General features: G+C 40.2%; 1 protein-coding gene across 2 annotated transcripts in view; it reads left to right on the top strand.

Annotated features, from left to right (window-relative positions):
• The window catches only part of TMEM135 (transmembrane protein 135), a 317684-nt gene that overhangs the window by 177932 nt on the left and 120111 nt on the right, over positions 1-19641 (top strand). The window lies entirely within an intron of this gene.

Here is a 19641-nt window from a genome sequence, read left to right as displayed (position 1 = left end):
CCTTGTATGGGGGGAAATGTGGGGTGTCATTGTGGCTATTGCTCCTCCCAGCCCATTACTCTGCCCCCCTCCTCATGCTAAGCTGTTGTAAAGATTGTGATTTTAAATTGTAATACCTTTTGAGTACCACAAAGCTCATCTTCGAGCATCAGAGTTAAAATATTTACAGTACGGTTGAGACTTTCCTGATGTTAATAGCAAATGCAGTAGTTCCAGGAATAATACACTTCCAGTTAAATTCGGGAAATTCCAAATCCAAGCCTCAAAGGGTTAAGCCCCAAATGGCAAAATATACTATGTGTTGTCAGGTTTTGAATAGTTATGACGTGCAGAAGAATGTATGTATTCTGATGCTTTTTATAAGAGACAAGTTCTTAGAGCTAATACACTGATGAATATTTACAACTACCCAAAATGAGTAAATTTTCATGGTATACTTTCTTAGGCTTGGTCTGTGCTTGAAACTTATGCCAGCATAGCTATGCCAATCAGGAGTGTGGAAAAAACACACCCCTAGTGACATAACTAAGCCACCAGAATCCACAGTTTTACAGCTATGCTGACAGAATAGAGGACATCTATCGGCATAACTAATGCTATTCAGGGAAGTGGTGTTCCTACCCCAGCAGAAATATACCTGTTGGCATACACTGTTTGTACACTAGGAGCTGTTTCTGTTGAAACAGACAGGATAGTTCATGTCTCATAGCTATTGTTTCAGGCTCTGTAAACTCAGGCAGACATCATTTCAGCATGTCTTTCTTAAAAGGGTTTGTTCTTTTAGGATGATCTATCAGCTGGGTGAACTTTCTGGACAGTGCTTAACCCAAGGTTTAAGCCTGGTCTACACCTAAAAATTAGATTGACCATGCTACATTGCACAGGGCTGTGAAAAATTTCATGCCCCGTGTAACATAGTTGGTTCAACCTAACCCTCACTGTTGCCGCAGCTAAGAATTCCTCTGTCAACCTAGCTGCTACCTCTTGGAGAGGTGGATTAACTATGTCAGCAGAAAAACACCTTCTGTTGATGTACAAAGCATCTGCAGTATGGTGCTGTAGCCGGGAGGGATGGTCCCCCTCTGAGAGGGACCGAGAGGGAGAACCAAACCCACCCTGGCTGCTAGAGCCCAGAAGATGATCACCTGACCGGAAGCAGGGAGGCGGGGCCAGGCCTTTAAAACCCCGGCCTGCGAGCTCAGTCAGGCGGGGACGGCCGAGGAGAAGGATGCCACTCCCTGGAGGCTCCACGCTAGAACCAGGCCCAAGGCCCACGCTGAAGGGGAAAGGCCCGTCTTAACCCCAGACTGGGGACTGACGGAGAACCTACCTGAGTCCCCCGTTGCCTGGGAGGCGGAGGGGAGCCCACCTGAGTCGCCCGCTGCCCGGGAGCCAGAGGAAGGCCCACCCAGGCTACCCGCTGCCAGGGAACCAGAGGAGGATAGACCCGAGCAGTACCGAGCCTGGGACCCGGAGAACCTACCGGCGGCCTGGGTGCCGGAGGACCTGGAGGAGCTCCCCTCCGAGGAGGAGCCCATGGAGTTGCCGGAGCTGCCACCGGTGGACGAGGAGGGCCTGATGGGACTACCACATCCCGGTGACCCGGAGGAATCAGGTACCTGTTGGTACGGGGAAGAAGGAGCCCAGGGGCAGCCCTGAATGGAGGCTGAGTATGGGGCAACCTGGTTGGCGTGTTGCGGCTGGAGCCCCGCCAACGCAGTGGCAGGCACCCCTGCCGCTGCTAGGGCCCTGGGCTGGGACGCAGTGGAGACGGGTGGGCCTGCATCCCCCTCCCCCCTTCCCGAGCCACCCTGGGAGAACCCTACCCTCCTTACCATCCCAGACGCTAGACTGTTTGTTGCCTGACCAGCCCTGCCTACAGGCCGGGCGCTAGACTGCTTGCTTTACTGCCCTGCCTAAGGCCGGGGCGAAAGACTGTTGGCTCGCCCGCCCTGCCTAGGGCCGGGGCAAAAGACTGTTGGCTCGCCCACCCTGCCTGGGGCTGGGGCGAAGGACTGGGCGACCTCCCGGCAGGGAAGAGCCAGGAAGACTGGTCCCTCTCTAGGAAGGACTCATAGGGTAACCCCCAACGCTGCCCCCAGAAGGGCACGTTTACAGGTGCTAATATAGCACAGCTGTAGTGCTGTGCTGCTTTAGCTGTTGTAGTGCAGACATACCCTTAATCTGGAAGGGGATGGTCTGGAAGAGAGACTTCAGGCTGAGCAGCCATTTTGGATGTGTGATTGGTGACAGACTAATAGAAAGGGACTGAGAGAGATTTTGGCCAGAGCCACAAGAGACCTGAAAGACTGAAGGCTTGTCAGCATGGCTTAGCGAAGTGCACCAATGGGGTGTGATTTGTAAAATACACTAACGTCCTGCGTTCTTAACTGCCTAATGTAGACCCTACTGGTATACTCTAGATGATACCTAGTACATGCCAATGAAGTACTCTTTGAGCAAGCTAGCAGGGTCTACACGGGGTAGTTAAAGCGCAACATGTTAGATAGAGCACTTTACAAATCATACCTCTCTCATGTGATTTGCTGGCGATATATAGGTAAGCCTTGAGTTTCTCCCTCAGACTCTTTTTCACAGACTAAGTCCAGAAAGGAGAAGGGATTCTGGCACTGACGGCTGACTGGGAGGTGGAGGGCTATTTTCAACAAGGCTCCTCCATTTGTATGGAATAAAATGTCCATGATTTGGTTCATATTCCTATTTATGTGTGTGTAATGTTATTGTTAGGATTAGATTCTAAGTAATATTTTTTCAGTCTAAAAGTAATTGATGCCCTGTTTCACTTATCCATTAGCAAGGGCCTGCAAGTCCAAGTTAGCTGCAAGTTAGCTATTTCTTCCAAATCTAAGAGTCAGAACTACAGACCTTAACACCATGTCTAGGGAGACAAGGTTATGAGGAGAGGTTAAAACCAGTTGCACTTGGATCATATTTGCAAGATTTTCTTTGTAACCATAACAGCTAAGGATTTTGTTTGGGGGGGAGAGGGAGAGGGAAGGAAAGGCTGAGATTCAAGAGAACAATTAAAAGACCTGTTTGTACCCCACACTTGGCAAATATTGAATTAAATTGCAAAAAGACCCGCAATTCTAAAAATGTTAACTAGTTTCATGCAACTAACATTTTATAGTCAGGTTGCCCACCATTTTGTTGTTCACTGTACTTCTGTTACTTGTAATGGTTTGTATCGTTTATCAAATAGGCCTTTACAACACCTGTCACTATGCAAGAGTGCATATACAATATCTAAGTCTACAGGTACTGCTGCACCACAAGACACAGAATCATTTTAGGAGGTATTCAGGTTTTCAAAGTGAATGATGCCGTGGGGAGTCCTTTAATCTTTCTCTAGATAAAGCTCTGCGTCTGTGTTTACCTCTCAGTGATCCTTAATGAGACAGTTCAAAAGGAAAGTAAATGTAGTCAGAAAGAATAAAGAAAAGTGCCTGAGCTGTTTTATGTTGTATTTGAAGATCTTACTGTTAAATCAACTTCTTTTACAAAAAAGGGTCCTCTGTTTACAGTTTAGTGTGTTGAGAGCTTTTAGCTTGAGCTGTTTTCCCTACAATTCTCATTATCAGTAAACCTCTTATTAGGGTTATTACACTTGACTAAAAATTGTTTGTTCTTTACTGAAGACCAAATGGATCAAGACTTTCATATGTAAATAGTTGTTAGGTAAACCACCAGGCATGCTAATGAGACAAGAAGACTTCATCAACATTTAGAAACTAATTAAGTGCAGAAAACTACTTTAATACAATGTTAGGAACAGAAAGAGTGCCGACTAGTGTCTTGAAGAGATAAAAATCTTCAAGAACTTCAGGTGTTCCTGTCTAATTTACACTGGATGCATTATTCCCCAGAGTAGGAACTTAGTCAATGTGATATTTTTAGAGGAAATAGATACTTATTTAAAATCCAGTTAAACTGTTTCTTTAATGAAAAATATTATGTACGTAATTTATACTATTGATCTGAAGTTTATTAATACATCTCTAAGTAAAATAAAATAATCAAGTTATAACCTGTGTTTTTCCATGAGCTAACATCAAAATATTTCCAAGTGTAATATATTTGTCTTAAACAGTAACAGTATATTTAAAACAAATCCTATTACTGAAACACCACAGGTAGTGTTCCAGAGGGGTAGCTGTGTTAGTCTGTATACAGCAAAAACAATGAGATATCTGTAGCACTTTAAAGACTAACAAATTGAATTTCAGCAGGCATAAGCTTTCATGAACTTCAGCCCACTTCCTCAGATGCAGTAGGTAGAAATGATACAGCAACATGCCTCCTATATATGTTACCTATTTGCTGTATCATTTCTACCTACTGCATCTGAGGAAGTGAGCCGAAGCTTACAAAAGCTTATGCCTGCTGAAATTAAATTTGTTAGTCTTTAAAGTGCTACAGATCTCTCATTGTTTTCACAAGTAGTGTTGTTCTCATTATGATTCCTGGGATATTTTCACTGTTATTCTTTTGTTATAATTCATCTGTAAGTTTTTGCAGAGTACTGCATGCTTTTGGTATATGTAGTTTTCATGGCATATATAGAGCAGCACAGAGTATTGTAATTTGCAACATGTGTCTTATGTTATCGAAAAGTTTGAAACTGGATTGTTTTGAGAAATAATGTGATCTTGTAATTGGCATTGGCACTCTCACAGCAGGACTGTCAGGCTGTGTGGACTCTCTCCTGAGGCCCTATGCCACTAGCACTCCTAGCTATCTTTGTGATACCACTGACTTCCTGTGAAAACTACAATACATCGGTGATTTCCCAGAAAACACCATCCTAGCCACTATGGATGTAGAAGCTCTCTACACCAACATTCCACACAAAGATGGGCTACAAGCCATCAGGAACATTTTCCCTGATGATGATATGGAACACCTGGTAGCTGAACTTTGTGACTTTGTCCTGACCCACAACTACTTCAGATTTGGAGGCAATCTATACCTTCAAGTCAGTGGTACAGCTATGGGCACCTGCATGGCCCCACAGTATGCCAACATTTTTATGGATGACCTAGAACACCGCTTCCTCAAAACTCATCCCCAAGCACCTATCCTTTACCTACGCTACATTGATGACATTTTCATCATCTGGACCCACGGGACAGAGTTCCTCGAAGGATTCCATTGGGATTTCAATAATTTCCACCCCACCATCAACCTAAGCCTGGACTAATCCACACAAGAAATCCACTTCCTGGACACTACAATACAAATAAAGGATGGTCACATTAATACCACCCTATACTGAAAACTAACTGACCGCAATACATATCTTCATGCCTCCAGCTTCCACCCCGGACACATTACACGATCCATTGTCTACAGCCAAGCCCTAAGATACAACTAGATTTGCTCCGATCCCTCAGACAGAGACAAACACCTATAATACCCACCTGGAGAGGTGAAGAAACAAATTGACAGAGCCAGACGGGTACCCAGAGGTCACCTACTTTTTTGTTCTCCTACCTTCAGTTACCAACTGCTGTGCCCCTTCTTCATTTTCCAATTCCGCAAACCTTCTCCTGAGCTCTATTTCTCCTTCACTAGCTCGTCTTTTCCTCTGCCTGGTTCTCGTGGTCACATGCTTCCACTGGCCACTTTCCTCACCCAGCATCCTCCACTCAGAGTTCTTTTATCCTGCTTCCATCTGCTAGTCTGGACTTTTTCCTTCAGCCTCCTCATTCCTTTGCTCCATCATCTGCTCGAATCCCCTCCTAAACTCAACTAGAGTTTCCACCTGCATCTCCAAGCGTCGGATCTTCTCTTCCATCAGTTCTATCAGGCAGCACTTCATACAAACGAAGCTCTTTTGAGGTACCCCTTCCAGGATCATGTACATTCTGTAGCTCCCACATCCAGTCATCTTCATAGTCTCTTCCAGAGCTTCGGTCACGACCGCTGCTGCCTCTGTATCTGTCATAGTCTTCCCACCTATGTCATGTCAGTGAGAGAGAAAAAGAACAAAAGAACCCCCCAAAACCACGTAAACAACCCCCCGTGAGCAACACAACAATACAGAACACCACACATTCCCTCCCCAAACTCCTTCAACACAACTCGCACTCAAACTCCCCTGTTTACAGCTCTGTTTGCTGGCTCCTGTGTCGCTGCCTGATTGAGTGGCTGCCTTTATAGGCCCCCTAATAAGGGAACCTCCACCCCCTAATCAGGCTCAGCTGCTCTCAGTACACCACCCAATGGTACCAGCCCCTACAAACTGAAGGGGAAAAAAAAAAACGAAACAAAACAAAACACACAACTCCACAAAATTCACACACTGCCCCTAAGGACCAGGGGCTTGCCTCCTCCCTTCTCCTCCAAAGGAACTCTTACACAAACTCGCCTATTAGTGAGATGAAGAGTGTTAGTATCTGAATTTAAATACAGTACTTCACTATGAAAACCTATCCCAGAATGGTGACAAAAGCATGATTCTTCATCATATTAAGATCCACAGATCCATTACAGTGTTTGCAGCTTGGGGATCTGGCAGCAAGGGAATGACCTGACCCATAATTTCTTCTCCTGTTGTACGTGCACGCACATACAAGGGAATTCTTTCTCCTAAGAAGAGGAAGGTCTGCTGTCTGAATCAGAGTGAGGGGATCAAATAGTAAAACATATATCAAAAACAAAACAAAGGATAGACTCTTTCTTGCAGAATACCAAGTACTGTGAAACAATGTGCACAACATGTAATGAGCTCCTCCTGGTAGACACCCATTAGGCTGCTGTACTGGACCCAAATCTTGGGTCCCACATGTCCCACCTTCCTGGGGCTGGGGAGAATTTAGGTGTTGTTTCTGGGTCTCTAGGAATGCTCTGCAGGTGCAGCTCTCGTGTCTGACACACCTAGTGGCTGTACAGACTCTGCATTCCAGTAGCCTAGGTCCTGAAACTACAGCTGCCTCTTCCAAGCCTCCCCAGCAGCCATGAATGCATTCAGAGCACTGAAGCTGTGGGGACTTTTTACTTTAATGATTCCCCATTTGGGCACTTGTGAAAGCATAATCGAGAAACACAGACTCTGTAAAGAAACCTCTAAATATGCATATTTTGCACTTAGATAGCAGCAGAGATAAACAAATTCAACAGATTTGTTGAAGAATAACAAAATCTGTGTGCAAATCCTTGCCTCAGTTTCAAACAGATTACTATATGAAAAAAATTTGTCTTTTTGGTGACTGCTCTTTTTCAGGGTGTTCAGACTCCTTCTGCTCAGCCACATTTCTTCTGGTTCAGGTCTAACTTTGATCATTACTATTTGATATCACAAGTACTCCCAGGGTCTCTTCTAGGATCATGGCAGTATTAATATTGACTTTAAGAAAGATGTAAATTCACTTATCTTTTCCTGAACAATATTTCTGATCAGGCTCTGTATGGAGAAAAAGCTGAAACTTGGATACAATTTCTGGAGCATCTGGAGCATGATAAACAAATGTACAGTGCTACAGAAGTCTTTCATAGGCCTGGGCTGTGGATGAATACGATCAGATGCAAGGCTTCATCTCAGAAGAATGTTAACAGAAGATGAGAATGGCCGTAAAGGAAAACAAGTGGTATCACAGAAGCAAATATATCCACTTCTTAATGGATCGTTTTGGGAATGTTGAGTCCATACACAGACATGCGCCATTGAATTTGACTTTCTATGACGCCTATCCACTAATTCCTGCTACTTCCTCCACATCCCACCATATCACACAGGTTGAGAGAGATCAAGTTCCTGTTGTATATTTTCCATTTCCTATCTGATGAATACAGAGAATCAAATTTTTTGGTTGGTGACCTGGATACTGGAACAAATTACTAAACAATGAATTTATAAGCACTTAGGGGATAATAGGGTTATAAGTAATAGCCAGCATGGATTTGCCAAGAACAAATGCCAAACCAAACAAACATGCCAAATCAAACCAGCTTGTTGCTTTGACAGGATGGGGTGGAGCAATAAACATGACATATCTTTATTTTAGTAAGACTTTTGACACAGTCCCTTATGACATTCTCCCAAGCAAACTAGGGTAATATGAAATAGATTAAGATAGGTGTAAAACAGATTGAAAGACCATACTGCTGGAAAAGTAGTTTTGAATTGTTTGCTGTCAAATTGCGGAGGGGGGAACATATCTAGGTCTTGCAGATATCTGCCTTGCGTCCAGTACTAGCCCTTATCTTCATTAAGGATTTGGATAATGGAGTGGAGAGTGTACACACTTTCAGAAGAGAAGCTTTTGTTAGTTACAGTACCTGTACTGTTGGGCAATAACCCCCTACTAGCAGTTACTGTCTAAAGACATATATCACCTTGAGTCTGTGACAGGAAACAATTGTTAAATCGATCAGCACTTTGCAGTTTTTCCAAGCAAATACAGTGGCAATGTAAAAAGTAGAGCCTAGCAGAGAAAATGTGACAATCCTTTCAACAGTGAAGATGAACTATATATAGAAGACATTTAATACTGTAATTATTTCTAACAGCTAGTTTCTTCTTGCAGTATTCTCCAGAAATGTAATTTTAAGCATTCACTTTGTCACATTTTTGTGATTTATCTTGATAATTGTGAAAGGGCTCTTTGGAAGTAGAAGTGGGTTGTAACCTCGGCAGCAGTGACCATGAGATGTAGAGTTCAGGTCAGGATCTCTTTGGAGGCTAATTATGAGGGGGAAAGGAATCCAAGAGAGCAGGCTGTATTTTAAAGAAATCTTATTGAGGGTGCAGGAACAAACCCTTCCTATGTGCAGAAAGAATAGCAAATTTGGCAGGCACCAGCTTGGTTTAACGAAGAAAACTTCAGTGAGCTTAAAAACAAATAGGAAGCTTAGAAGAAGTGGAAGCTTGAACAGATGATTAGGGAGGAGTATAAAAATAGTGCTCGAGCATGTAGGAGTGAAATCTGGAAAGCCAAAGCACAAATGGAGTTGCAGCTAGCAAGGGACGTGAAGGGTAAAAGAAGGGTTTCTACAGGTACGTTAGCAACAAGAAGGTGCTCAGGGAAAGTGTGGGCCCCTTACAGAATGGGGGAGGCAACCTAGTGACAGATGATGTGGAAAAAGCTGAAATACTCCATGCTTTTTTTGCCTCTGTCTTCACAGACATGGTCAGCTCCCAGACTACTGCACTGTGCAGCACAGAATGGGGAGGAGGTGGTCAGCCCTCAGTGCTGAAAGAACATGTTCAGGACTATTTAGAAAGGCTGGACATACAGAAGTTCCTGAGGCTGGATGCAGTGCATCCGACGGTGCTGAGAGAGTTGGCTGATGTTATTGCAGAGCCATTGGCCATTATCTTTGAAAACTCGTGGCGATTGCGGGCAGTCCCGGATGATTGGAAAAAGGCAAATCTAGTGCCCATCTTCAAAAAAAGGAAAAAGGAGGAATTAGGGAATTACAGACCGGTCAGCCTCACCTCAGTCCCCAGAAAAATCATGGAGTAGGTCCTCAAGGAATCCATTTTGAGGCACTTGGAAGAGAGGAAGGTGATCAGGAACAGGCAGCATGGATTCACCAAGGGCAAGTCTTGCCTGACCAGCCTGATTGATGAGATGACTGGCTTTGTGGATATGGGGAAAGCAGTGGACATGATATACCTTGACTTTAGCAAAGCTTTTGATACAGTCTCACAGTATTCTTATCAGCAAGTTAAAGATGTATGAGTTGGATGAATGGACTATAAGATGGATAGAAAGCTGGCTAGATCATTGGGCTCCACGGGTAGTGATCAACGGCTCGATGTCTAGTTCACAGCAGGTAACAAGCAGAGTGTCCCATGGGTTGGTACTGTGGCCGGTTTTGTTCAACATCTTCATTAATGATTTGGAGGATGGGATGGATTGCACCAGCAGCATGTTTTCAGATGACACTAAGCTGGGGGGAGTGGTAGGTATGCTGAACAGAGTGACCTAGACAAATTGGAGGATTGGGCCAAAAAATATCTGATGAGATTCAACAACGATAAGTGCAGAATCCTACACTTACGACGGAAGAATCCCATCCATTGCTACAGACTGGGGACCGAGTGGCTAGGCAGCAGTTCTGCAGAAAAGGACCTGGGGTTACAGTGGACAAGAAGCAGGATATGAGTCAGCAGTGTGCCCTTATTGCCAAGAAGACAAACAGCATATTGGGCTGCATTAGTAGGAGCATTGCCAGCAGATAGAGGGAAGTGATTATTCCCCTCTATTCAGGATTGGTGAGGTCAAGTTTGGAGTAGTGTGTCCAGTTTTGAGCCCCCCACTAGAGAAAGTCCAGTGGAGGGTAACAAAAATGATCAGGAGCTGGAGCACATGATTTATGAGGAGAGGCTGAGGGAACTAAGTTGGTTAGTCTGCAGAAGAGAAGAATGAGGGGGGATTTGACAGCAGCCTTTAAATAACTGAAAGACAGTTCTAGGGAGGATGGAATTAGGTTGTTCTCAGTGGGAGTAGGTGACAGAACTAAGAGCAAAGGTCTCAAGCTACAGTGGGGGAGGTCTAGGTTGGATATTAGGAAAAAGTTTTTCATTAGGAGGGTGGTGAAGCATTGGAATGGGTTACTTAAGAAGATGGTGGAATCTCCATCCTTAGAAGCTTTTAAGGTATGGCTTGACGAAGCCCTGCTTGGGATGATTTAGTTGGGATTGGTCCTGTTTTGAGCAGGGGATTGGACTAGATGACCTCTCGAGGTCCCTTCCAACCCTATCTTCCATGTTTCTATGTCAGTAAATCTGATTTGATTGAATAGTCTTCTGAAGTGGTACAGTCAGGTGGTCCACTCTAAAGGAATTTCCAGGGAAAAACAACTTGCCTTCCTTTGAAAGGACATGGATACAGCCTTCTGATCAAGATAGAATACATAAGCTATGATACTTTTAAAACAGATATGTTTATTCAGAAGTGAGTGGTTACATTAATAGAGAGAGAGGAATAGATAAGAATAATATACTACTTAATCTTTTACATTGATATTCTTAACCATACTACTACTATTATAAATTATATATACTTTACACGATATAATATATGCCAATATACTTAACACTATTAAACTAATAACATATTACTTAACAATACTTATATAACAATGTATTACTCTATGCTCAAATCCTTAAGAATCCTTAAGACACATTGAGCAAGCGTTAGGCCAGACGGTTGCTGAATGGGTGCTAGAAGAGGGGGTTCACTCTCAACACAGACACTCGGCTTCATTGACACGCATACCCATATATTCTTGGTATGAATATAAGGGGTTGGGGTTTACAACGTTCTGTTCTTATCCCTTTGTTCATCTATGGTGCGGAGCCTTCTGTTCTGTTACTGCTGTCTGTTGTCTTCAATTCCTTTGTAGTTTTTCCTTTCTCGATCTTTTCTTTCTTTCTTCCTCAGCTTTTCCTGCTTTCTTCTAAGCATGCCTCAGACTGCTGACTGTTGGTCTTGTGTACAATTTTGGTCACCCAAGCTCAGCCGATCAGGTTTGAGGTAATTTGCATACCGGTTGATTTTAGCCAATTGGCTTAAAGATCATTCAGAAGGGAGGGGTTACATAAGGAGAAATGGAAGGGGAGGGGGTTGCGTCAGGTACCCCTACTAATATGCTAATTAAGCTGCACTTTTTATGTTAATTAGATTCTGGTGTAAGAACACTATAAACCAATCAGTTACTTAGTATGCTAATGAGCCTCACTTTCTATGCTAATTAGCTTAGCCCTTTGTGATTATTAGCCTCGCCTTCTATGCTAATTTATGCATAGAGAAAAAGGGAGGCGGAGGGGGTTACGTGGAAAAGGGTGGGATTACATATGGAGGGAAAAGGGAGGGGGAGGGAGTTGCATAGGAAAAGGGAGGGGTTGCACATGGAGAAAAAGGGAGGGGGAGGGAGTTACATCAGAAAGGGGAGGGATTGGAGGAAAACGGGAATCCTCTTCCAATCACCACTCTCAACTCTCACTTGCTGGATCCTCTCTTTACTAATCCCTACCTAAATAAAATCTTTATTCTAAAACTAATCACTACTTTAAATATTATAAAATGTTTTGATACTGATACTACTCTTTTATTACACAAACAACCAAACTATTTAATTTCAGAATTTTAAACCCCTTCCGAGGCTTTTTCAGTACTTCAACATTCTTTTGACAGTTTTGACAACTGAGACCAAAATCTTTGGCTACAGAAGCCATCATAAACGTGATGCCAAATAAACATATACTAATTTTTATACAGATATTTTAAAGGAATTGTTAGTTAGTCTTTCACAACACAGAGAAAGAGATATTAAAATATGAGAATTATAGCTATATAATATAAGTATCTCCATTTACTGAAATTTGTGAGTTAACAAATAAATGAGTAATGACAAGGTATCACAAATATCATCTTTGTTCATTTATGTTAAGAATTGTAGTATAGTTGTAATTAAACTTCACAATATACCAGTAAATGTACTATACTATGCATTTTTAAATAAAAAAGTTTTATTAATATGAGGCCTTCATTTTAGCCTCATGTCTACAGTGACATTTTTCCTGTTTATTGTGTGAACTATAAAATGAACAAATTAGCAAAATTCCCAAATCAGGACTTTACTGTGTAGGGTGTGTGTGTGGGGGGGGGGATTCAAGGACGATAAATTTAGAATAATTAACCTAAAATTCCTTATACTCAATTTTCTTTTGGTTCTTAACCCAACAAATAAAAAATGACATTGCCTTAGAAAGTTTGGCCACTTTGAAAAATGTTTTGCTTGTAGTTTGAAACAGCCCTCAGGAGAAAAAGGGAGAATCATCAACCAAATTTTGCGGGCAAAGACTGATGCTGCAAAGACTTATGTACATGCTTAGCTTTACACACATAAGTGGTCCCAGTGGTTCTACTATGAAGCTAAGTAAGTCTTTGCAGAATCATGGCCCAAGGGACCAAATTACAGTAGAATCTGGGAGATAGGAACACCAGAGTTACGAACTGACTGGTCAACTGCACACATGGGCATAGTTGGGGGGGGGAGGGGGAGGGAGTATTGCTCCCCAAACAGAGGCCTGAGGGGTCACGTGGAGTCACATTCCACTGCCTTTCCCTTGATTTCTTCCAGTGCTGAACTGCCCAGAGCTTGGTCTGCTTGGCCTGCTGGGGGAGGTTCTGTCATTCCCATGCTGCACCTCCTCCCTTCCCCCCGGTACATTTCTGGCTCCCTGGGCCACTCTCCCAGTAAGCCAGGCCCAGAAGGTGGTTGGGCAGAGCTGTTTCTCCTGCCAGGTGAAGAAGGGTGGCCACTCTGGGTTGCTGTCTCTGCAGCAGGATGCTGCCTCCTAGGTCCTAGTGCCAGTTGTCTTCCCCTTCTATGTGTGCTGGGTGCCCTGCATGGCCACCATCCTGTTTCCTATATAATGTAAAAAGTAGGAAAGTTAATTTTGTATACTTTTTTTAAAAAAATTGTCGTTATAAAGACCAGTTTTCCTGCAGCATATTTTTTAGTGCTATTTGAATGGACATTTAAATTGGTGGTCTTCTGTGTTGACTTTTCCCACCCTTCCATGGATAACAAATACTAAAAAAGAAGCAAGAGAAATTACTTAAAATTGAAATACAATACTGTGTTAAACATAAACTACTAAAAAACTAAAAGGAAAGTTTAAAAAAAAATTGACAAGGTAAGGAAACTGTTTCTGAGCTGTTTCATGTAAATTAAGATGGTTAAAACAGCATTTTTCTTCTGCATAGTAAAGTTTCAAAGGAGTATTAAGTTAGTGTTCAGATGTAAACTTTTGAAAGAACAACCAAAATGTTTTGTTCAGAGTTACGAACATTTCAGAATTATGAACAACCTCCATTCGCTAGGTGTTCATAACTCTGAGGTTCTATTGTATATCTTTCAAGTAAGTAGTAAAACACTTATTGACTTGATTGATAGTAGATCAGGCCCTAATGCAGAATTTAAGAGACAAAATCAAAATTATTGCAAAATCATTTGGGTATTAGCCTTATGCTGGTGTTAAGGCAGTTTGATATGCCTGTGTAGGTGCATTAAAGGAAGTATCAAGAGGTTTAAACCACCTTGTACTGACCTCTGTGAGACAGCATGATCATGTCAAGAGCTAACCAAGTGCAGCTGCATGATTAATTGTATGGGAAGTCATAAATGCAGAAAGCTGTGACCTCCACACACAGCTCTTTACATTTACAAGGGTACTCTTTCAAATTCCTAACTAGGTGATTTGTATGAGCACCAGTGTGTTTTTAAAAATGGGTACTGTCCACGTGGATGATCCTGATTTCTGTTAAGCAACCAACTTGTGATTAATGTAATTGCGTAACATATGATGCTAAAATTCCCATCCCATTTATGAAATAGAAAAGTAGTTTTTTTTTTTTCCACTGAAGTTTTAGCAGGCTTAGATTTTTATTTCTGTTTTGACTAATGGCTTCTTATCAAGTTTTTAATATTGAAAGCTCCGTTTAGATTGTAAACTGGGCAGGAATTTGGTCTTAAGAACAATTAACAATTATGAAGTATCTGATAAAGATCAGTTCTGAAAACCAATCACTTAAAAATTTTTATTACTGTGCATATAGATTCAGTGAAGATAATGACGGTATTGTGACCCTCATACTAAATGACTTTTTGAGAATTGTTTTCTGTGCTGTGTAAGCAGTTCTAGACATCTCTATGCTGCTTCTAAGCACTTAAAATAATACAGCCGACATTTAGGAGGAGTCAGCAAAAATACATACTATTTTGTCATATAATAATAATCTGGTCACAGATTAACTTTCTTGATTTAATAATATTTTAACTGCACTGCACTGAGAATAGTACCAACAAAAGGAATGAAACGTATAGCTTTTCTGTGGCCATCCGTGTACTTTGTTAAAGTGCAAGATCTTGATCCTGCACCCATCACATATGTGAATAGAGGCTGCAGAATCAGGTGTTTATTTTGTAACTATACTCAGCGAATTGAGCAAGGTAGTACTACAGCAGAAGTATAACAGGAAGACTAGTTTTAATTTTGTTCCTGCCTGTAGAGAATGCATGGACATTAAGTTCTAATAAATATGTATACTGTTTTTCTTTCTATACTGAAAGTGTATACCTACGCTTTAAAACGTAAGTTGCCCTTAAACTTCTGTTTTATTTTTTAAAAAGACCAGTATATCAGTTACTGAGTCAATAAGACACAGATGAAGGCTCCATTTTTTTCTCCCTTTTCAGTATAAGGTCAAGCCACAAGTACTATACTTCTGCTATTTTTTACTTTCCATCTAAGAATCCCTCAGCCTTTTGTAAACCTTAAATTTCACAATGCCCCTTTAACAGTTTGGGGAAATCAAGGTTCTGATAGGCTATATTACTTTTCTAAATCACAGAATGGGTCGGTAATAGTTAATTGTCAATGTCATAAATACTGCATATTGATGAACTTTTATAACGATTAATGAATCCTGCTGATTTTCATATACTCTGACTTGTTTTAAACTAACAAAAATACTTCAGAAATCACACATGCAAATTACATTGAAATAATGATTGTTCAATCAACAAAAGTAAATTACTTCTGAGTGAAGAATGCAATTTCATTTATACCTTCCTCTATTTTTCTCAGTTATGGGACGCTATAATGGTTTTGTGCTTTCTTGGGTGTGTCAAATGCGCTCTGTACAGTTTTCTATGTTTGAGACTTTTTCATGAAGCCTTACGAAAAAGGAATTCTATTTTCTCTGTGTGGACCTGAAAGATTTCTGTAACAGCAGCAGTTTGTTAAACTATCCTTGGCCAAATTTCCCCTTTTCTTCTGCCCTCCTACCTCCCAAGTGGTTGCTTTCAGAATTCATTTCCCTGACAACTACCTATATATGTTTTATAAAACACATAAGAATAATTCACAATGAAAGGTACCATATTTATTTATATTATTATTTTTCTTTGAAAATCTAGGCACATCAATTTGGACCAGAGCACAGTTTGTACCTGCTTTTTTTATTTTTTATTTTTTATTTTTTTTTACTTTGTAGGGATAAAACACACCTTAAAGCTATTTTAATATGTTTTTCCAACACGATTTTAAGTCCTGACTATTTGGGAGTGGTGTTTACCTTCTTATTTTCATAGTGCATGGAAGCATCCTTTCCATCCCAGGAAGATTTACTTTACATGCTCATGAGCAAATCCAATACATATACCATGTACTTAAATTTTTCATTCAACACATAATGTGATCTTTCCTTTCACCCTCTTCTGAATAGTTCTTTTGATTATATATCTCTTCTGATGTAGTCAGTGAGTACAAAATGTTATTTGTTAATAGACCTTATTATCCTGAGGGGTTAATTTTATCATATGATGACAGCTAATGTCAGCTGTACATTATGGAGGCTCCCATCAGGAGAAATGCGAGAGGCATTTTAGATTTGTGCTCACCATGTCTTCCTTTTTTTCTCAGGAAGCTGTTACTTTAAAAAACAAAACAATAAACACCTCCCCTCAACCCTCGAAACAACAACATTAGTTCATAGTATGATTGAACAATCGGGCTTAGTCATAGATATTTCTAGAAGAAACACACTCATCAAACCAGTATTAAACTACTTTTTATGCATGCTGGTAAAAGAGTCATTCAATATGCATTTCTGCATGAAATTAAAGTATAGCTAACATATGAGCATATGTGAGGGAAAAGAAATATCACTTTCTTTTCTTTCGTGCATATGAAATGTATAATTCTGTTACTGAGATTCTGTATAAATATAAAATCAAGTTACATGGTTTTAAAATTAAGCAAATAAAATCATATCTTAGTGTTTCTGAAGACTAAATTAGAAGACAAGGTTACAAGCGGCAGCTGTTGCATTTTACATGTTATCTTATTTGGTTAGCACCAGTAATGTAGTTGGCACGTATAAACACAAGAAATAAAGACAATCCCTGTCCTGAAGAGTTTACAGTCTTATAATATAGGCACATTGCACATAGAAGGCAGGATAGATTGGAAGATCCAGATGTGGGGATAACTGTTTAAAAATATTAACTCTCTTCCTAAAGACAAGAAGGAAGAAGTTGGATTTGATTGAAGAAAGGTCATATTACACATCATCTGCAAGTCTTCTGATCTGTGTGATTCCCTCTCCCCTCCTTTGTTTTTTACATTTTTGTAAAACATTTTTTTTGTAAAATTACTGGCCCCTGATCCTGCAAAGATTTATGGGATATTTTTACATGCTTAAAGTTAAGCACATTCATAAATCTTTGCAGGATGGGAGCCTTATCTTGATTCCTGAACGTGGAGAAATGTCTGGGTCGTTCAGCTCTCCATAAAAAATATACCACCTATGTATTAATGAAGAATTTCAGCCTGACACATCAAATTATTTTTCATGAAACTTCTGTGATGGTTTTGCATATTAATAAATGCTACGGTCTTATGGACAGTTACACTTCATTGTGTTTATCTTATGACTTGTCACTTTAAACTATTTTACAATTTCTTTCCAGTGCTGTGCCAAAAATATAGCAAATATAAAAAAAATCTGAAAATATAAAGAAACCCTAATTGTCATTTTATATATTTTAAATGTACTCGATAATAAAAGTCAAACAATCCAGGTCAAAATAAACAAATATTTTCACCATCTTTGTATTTTATGGAATTAACGATCTGCCTGATCTGATTCAAGTTAACCACAATTCGCTTATTACAGTGTGTCTCTTTGCTGTACTGCATGTCTAGTGCATTTTGTGTTAACCAGCTGTGGCTTGATGCATTGGGTATGCCATTGAAACCTTTTCACTATGGCCAAACATCTATCTGATGCTTGATTTATCTGAACAGATGTTTTTTGAAATCTGCTACTAGAACATATGCAAATTCCAGCAGTCAATGAAGAGGTGAAAGCAGCTGGGCGAGTATCATTTTTAAACAAGATGTAGACACAGTTCCCACTCTGTGTGTATTTCTCTCTCTCTCTCTCATTCTCTGATTATATTGGGACACCAGAGTTAAGGTTGCATTGAAATTCGCACTGAAAACAGGATAAATGTCTGCCTTTTTTTGAGATTTGAAAATTAATTCATTTCTGTAGGATAAAAAAATATACATGGCATCAGTTAATTTATCAGTTTCTTAGTTTTTTATTTATTACCACGATTATCATTTTTGTCCAAGCCAAAATAATTGTCAGTGAATATTTTTGCAGATATATATCCTTGTTGAGTATATTTATCAGCAAATAGAGGTTCCAAAATCTAGACTTTCATTTAATCATAAGTTATTTAACCCTCATGGCTATTGCTGGTTTTTTAGTTTTGGTGTGTTTTTGGGTGGGAGGAACCTTGGACACCAGAAATGAGTATACATTGATTAAATGTTGCCATCCTGACTCTGCAGTCTAAATGAATATCTGTGAGATTTGAATTATCCCATTCATTGCAATGTGATTGTTAACACTTAAATCTAAAGATAACTTAAATGTTAGTACTTTAATTCTTGGTCATTTTAGTAAGAATAATGTAACAAATGGATTTAAAATGTCAAATGATATGTGGTTTTAATAAATATTAGGGAAGCACAATGAGGTCTCTCTAGTTAAACTTGTGATGACATTTTAAAACTGAAGTGTGGATTAAAAATTTATGTACAAAAAAAGTACATTAAAAACATTATGGGTGAAACCTGCGCAAAATGCTGATTGACTTCACTGGGTCCAGAATTTCGCACTATATTTCCAAAGTGAAACACTCAAATTTGGAAATGCCAAAATGTAAGGAATTCTTAATTCTGTCCCTTGTGTGTTTGTGATATGATGCGGTATTTAATTACATGATCAAATACTATTTTTCCACAATTTTGAATATTGCCATAACTTCTTTGATTTTAAATTGTTTTAATTGTTATGAAGAAATACACTCAAACGACCTTAACTTGGTTAATTTTTGGGAGGGAATTAATTATATGCAGAGACAGAGAAGTAGGAAACTTAATTTAACAAGTAGTGTTTAGCATGGTAAATTAGGCATTCAAAAGTTAAGGATGCTGTGACAGCATTAATTAGGATACCCTGTGCATTCTGTTTATAAGGCTTGTTCATTGGTATACACTAAAATAAAGATATCTCAGGCCTGGTCTACACTTGCGGCGAAATTCGGCGGCAGTTGACGGGAGATGCGCAAACTATCTAGAGTAGCTTGCATATCTCCCGTCGACTTCCTAAATTCTAATTAGCGCTGCATACCCACTACGCTGCACCAACGGGAAATGCCCTACCATCGACGCAGCGTTAATCTTTTTTGCGGGGGTGGATTTATTGAGTCGGATTCTGGATCAATTCAGCGGGTTTCCACTTCTGTTCAATCGATCCTGAAGAATCGATCCTGCGGCACTGAATGTGCCGCCATGAGTGAAAACATACCCATACATATGGTATTCTCACTTTTGGGTCTTGAGTTCTCAGGGTGAGACAAGAAGCCCCATTCCCTGCTGGGTACTTGAAATCCAGAAATGGTAATCCTGTGTGATACCTTCAGAGAAACTGAATTACAGGTAAATAATTAGAATGAAAAATATAGTGAAATCTGTTTAAGTGACAACCAAAAGCAATGGGTTCAAAAAAAGAAGGAGAAAAG

Source organism: Emydura macquarii, unplaced genomic scaffold (genome assembly GCF_026122565.2).
Source record: "Emydura macquarii macquarii isolate MOO-44397 ecotype Brisbane River unplaced genomic scaffold, CSIRO-AGI_Emac_v2 contig_318, whole genome shotgun sequence".
Classification (NCBI taxonomy): Eukaryota; Metazoa; Chordata; order Testudines; family Chelidae; genus Emydura; species Emydura macquarii.
This window is presented reverse-complemented; position numbering and strand designations above follow the sequence as displayed.